This window comes from Microtus ochrogaster, chromosome 7 (genome assembly GCF_000317375.1).
Source record: "Microtus ochrogaster isolate Prairie Vole_2 chromosome 7, MicOch1.0, whole genome shotgun sequence".
NCBI lineage: Eukaryota > Metazoa > Chordata > Mammalia > Rodentia > Cricetidae > Microtus > Microtus ochrogaster.
Window position 1 is genome coordinate 25,132,974 of NC_022014.1, and position 5,211 is coordinate 25,138,184.

Below are 5,211 nucleotides of genomic sequence, written 5' to 3' on the forward strand. Positions count from 1 at the left end.
GACACCATGAAAGCAGTGCTAAGAGGAAAGTTCATAGCCCTAAGTGCCCACATAAAGAAAACAGAGAAAGCTCACATTCATGACTTAATAGCACACCTGAAAGGACAGTCCACTGGTATCTCATAGTAGGTTGAGAATTATTATAGGTAGGTACTGTGAGGCAAATTTTTCTCTGTCCTTTTCTCATAAAGGTATAGTGAAGAAACAGTCTTTTAAATCAATAACTCTAAGAGGCCATCCTTTTGGTAATAGAGAAGGCAGAGGGATACCAGATTGTAGAGGCCCCATAGGTTCAACTACCTTATCAAACTGTCACCATTCTCCATTTATCAGATTTCTGTTTTACAACAAATACAGGAGAATTCCAAGGGCTGGATGATTCTTCAATATGGTGAGTATCTAGTTGTGCTTGTACCAGCTGTTCTAAAGCCTGCAACTTATCTTCAGCTAGAGGCCACTGCTTAACACATATTGGTTTTCCAGTTAACCATTTTGAAGGTAGGGCTCTTGGCACCTCTAAAGGTTTGATAGTTGTTTTATGTTATTGTATAGCCTGAATGGCTGGTGACCTTTGGGCATAGCACCTTATAATATTCTTCCCAGAATTGTGAGTTCCTGGGACTGCAGGAATGATAAACTGGGTATTCCATTGCTGCATCAGGTCACAACCCCATAAATTTACTGAAATATTCCCTCTTTCACCTTTTGGCCCAAAGCAGTCAACCCATCTTGTGCTTTGTTTAACTTGAGATATGGTTCCAATTCCTAGAAATTGAACATCTGCCTCTTAAAGAAGCCAATTTGGATGCCAAGATTCTGGAGTAATGATACTCACATCCACACCTGTGTCTATTAAACCAACAATTACAATGCTATTTACACTCACTCTTAGCTTTGGTCTTTGATGATTTATAGAAGTGTGCCAGAACATACATTTCCTATTGAAATTTTTTACTTATCCTCCATGTCTATGTCATCATCTAGAACAGTTATGGTCTTTTACAGAAGGCTCTGGATTTTTTAAATTTTCCTGGTGAGACATGTCCTCCACAGTGACTGGGAATGACTGGGTCCCTTTTGGCCTGGAGCCCTTGAGAGCCCCCTCAAGGAGTTTCCCGATAGTATCAGGTTGCCTTGTCTGTCTTTTGTTGATTTACATTTATTGGTTCAATGTTGACCTTTGCCACACCTCCTACATATACCTCAAGGCTGAGTCCTCATATTTTTTGCCATTCCCAGAGGAGATATTATTCCTAGGAATTCCTTGTCTACAATCCCTTCTTATATGTCCTATTCTACCACAATTAAAACATTTGGCATTTTGATATCTCCTCATTCCTTTGGAAATTGCTTCTACTCAAGATTCAGTTATATGCAAATGTCTCAATGTTCATTGTATGAAGGATCCATTCATCCGTAGGTGCTGATCTAACATTTAAAGGCCCAAGTATCTGTTTGCATCCTAAATTGGCATTTTCAAAAGCCAGATATACAATAAGTACTCATCTAGCACTTGAGTCTGTTACTCCTACTTGTACAGCCTTAGTTAATCTTTGTAAAATGTCACTAATGGGTTCTCTCCGTCCCTGTTTAATCCTGATATATGATTCAATTCATTTTCCTAGTTATTGAATCCTGTCCCAAGCTTTGTGGCATAGGGACAAGATTGTAAAGTGTTCAAACCTCTGGGTCAGCATAAGTGCCTTCACTAAGAGTTTGATCTTGGGAAGTTTCAAGGCCTTTTGCTTTTCCCTGTTGTTCCAAAATTTTTGCTTCTTTTCTGAAATAAATTCTAAACATTTATTGAGGCCCATCATCCAGGTCTGATGAAACTAACTGAATCCAATCATGTGGGATTGTTTTGTTGCTAGAAGTTCATGTCTTTACCATCTCCCTATCAAATACAAAATGCAATCCATAAGTTACAACAGTTTGCTTTCCTCTACCTTCTCTGGATCCCTTTGGGCCTTTAGAACTTGATGCTTTGTCAGAGTAGATTACAAGATAGAAAGCTATAACCCTGGGTAAGTCATCTCTGACAGCTACTAGCAATGCTGAATCCTGTCCATGTGACTTCTTTCCCTGTGCATCAGTTCCAATAATTTCCTCAAATATTTCAAATCTTTTTACTATTGTCTTTACTTTTTACTGTTGTAAAAAGCCTGAATCTCCTGGCCTATTATATTTCTAGTGATTTCATTAAGGCACCTAGTCTCTGTTACTCATTATGCACATGTGATCACAAGGTCTTAAGTTTCTTAGTTTTTTGCTTTTGATTTTGAATGATCCTTTAAATGTGTTGTTGAATTTTGTTTGCTCAAATTTTATTGAGAATCTTTGCAATTATGTTCATAAGGAAGTTCAGATATAATTTTCTATTTGCACTGTTTTTACCTTTTTTAAATATCCAGGTATTTTTGACTCATAACCGTTTGGAAGCCTTCCTTCCTTTTCTATAGAATAATTTTGGTAATATTGATATTTGTTCACCTTTGAAATATTGGTACTAATGTGCAGTGAATCCACCTAGCCTTGAACTTTACTTACGTGATTTTTCATTATTGTTTTAGTCTTATTACCCTTCTCTCTTACAACTTTAAATATCCTGCTTTTGTTTGTGTTTTAGTTTTTTAAAGTGTAATATGGTATGATGTTTACTTTTCTCATTCTGTCTATGTGGTGTTTTGTAAGCCTCTTGTATCTCTTGCTCTAGATTTAGACTTTTTTTCTATGATTTTACTGAGAATATTTTTTATGTCTTTGGTATGGTATTCTTCTCCTTCACTTAGGCCCATGATTAGAAGATTTGATCTTTTTTATGATGTTCAGGACTCTCCCATTCTACTCTTCTTTTTTTTTTTTAAAAAAAATCATTTACCTTTACTGAAAGATCCATTTCCTCTTCCTCATTATCCAGCCCTGCTGTTTGCCCATGGTTCATTCTATTGGTGGAGCTTTCTGAAAAGATTTTTATTCTAGTTATTGAGTTCCTTACTTCTATCCTCATTTCAGTTTAGGTTTTCTTCGGCAAATGTATCTTTTTATTAAACTGTATTTTCCAATCCTGAGTTGACCTCCTTATTTGTTTCAGCTCTTTGTTTTTGTTTTCTAGGGGTTCATTAATGAATTGTTTGAACATAGTTACTAATATTCTTTTAAATTCTTTGTCTGAAAGTTTTTCCAAGTGTTCTTCAGTGGGAGCCATCATATAAAATTATTGAATTTTGGAGAGGACAATTTGTCTTTTTTTTCCCAGATGTGGGGGTTCTGTTGTTTGTTTGTACTGTGAAAATTATATGTCTCAAGTTAGTTTATTGAGTTTTTAAGTTCAATTCTCCTTTCAATGGAAGTATTTACAATATTAAGAATAAAACTTAGTCATAGTATGGGTGAGATAGTATTTTCCCCCATGAAATTGATTGTTAGGGGCAAAGGGTCTATCTCTAGTCCTTTTCTGAACATCAGGTATTGGCTTGAGTCAACTCAGGTCTCCTGTCTTTGGCTGAAGTGTTTGAACTGGGATTTGCTATGCCTGTGGGATTTCCTGAAGGATTATGTAGGCTTATTTTCCCGAGTTCATATCTCCTGCCATTCTGAGCTGTGAAACCCATTCAATACCTGTGAGATTTACCATGGGTCAGAAACCTGGGTTGTAGCTTCTGCTACTGGGCACTAAGCAGTGTAGAAGCTGAATGTGAATTCAATTTTTTAAATATCTCTGTGATGCATAGGGTTAAAACTTTAAGCTCTTTACATTTTGGTCAAATGAAAGAGCAAATGTAAATTCAGGATGTGGTTTGAGTGCAACAAACACATGAAATTAAATAATTATTTGGAAAGTGCATTCCTTTGAAAATCCTATATCTCAGGAACACCCATTGACCAAGGATATTTTAACAAAGGAAAGTACCTGAGGTATCACCATTCAACAATCTTATCAAAGGAAAAGACAAACACATGGGAGGATAGTGAAGCTGTACATGCCCCTGAATGGTTATTGAACAGACCAAGTCCAAAGGAGGCTAAACCGAAAAGAACCAAGACAAAGTCTCTTCTAAAAAAAAAAAAAAAAAAAAAAAAAAAAAAAACACTCTTACCAAGGTTCTGAATTTATAATACTGAGATCAGCCTGTTCATTGACAAAGTCCTGGGTTAGTAGAAAGTAAAGTTTGAAGGCTTTGGTCTCCCCAGAAACAGATAAAGTGGACTTTACAAAGAGGCACACAAGGATTATGGTTATTAAATAAGTTCAAGAATTTAAATGATAAAGGTCATTGTTCCTCAAAAACACACCTGCCTATTTAACCCTGAATAATCATCCAAAAGTATAATGAGATCCACTGTTCTGCTAGAGATGTGAACAAGAAATAGCAGGTTCTGTCTTGTCTCTGGAGCAAATGGTGACTTAGGACAATGAGATATACATCAGATTGAATTCAATGGAAAAGGTACTGAAATAATTAATTCAACTTTCTAAAATATATATAAAAGGAACATTTCTGGAGATTAGTATAGTAATCTGAACAAAATAAACAAAGATACTAAAAGAAAAGAAAACTACAATAGCCTAGGAAAATAGACCCCCCCCACAAATACAATAAAAGATTCATCAGTTTATAAAAGTTGTGTACCATGAATAAGCAGAATTTATTCCAGCAATTAAAGGTTGTTTTAATATATGAAATTTAGTCAGTGTAATTCCTTATTTATAGAATAAAGGACACAGAAATTAGTAACTACAATAAAAACCATGAAAGTTCTTGTTTTGCTCTTAATAGTATTTCTTGGTCTACAGCTATATGTGTAATGACGACATTACACATTTAAATTTAAATTTTTATGATAGATGACTGAAACAATACCCTGTCGTTGAGGATGCAAAGTAACTGCAAACTTATGTTTTCAGGGTGTCAGGGAATTTTGGTCATGAATTCGTAGTCCTGAGGAAGAAATTTGTGAATATGTGAAGAATATATGAAGAAATTTGGAATCGTTTGTTTGTGTGTGTGTGTGTGTGTGTGTGTGTGTGTGGTACATTTACACAGTGGAGTACTACACAGCAGAAAAAATATGACATCTTGAAATTTGCAGGCAAATGCATGGATCTAGAAAACATCATATTGAGTGAGGTAACCCAGACCTAGAAAGACAAATATCATATATATTCACTCATAAGTGTTTTTTTTTTTGTTTTTTGGTTTTTTTTTTTTT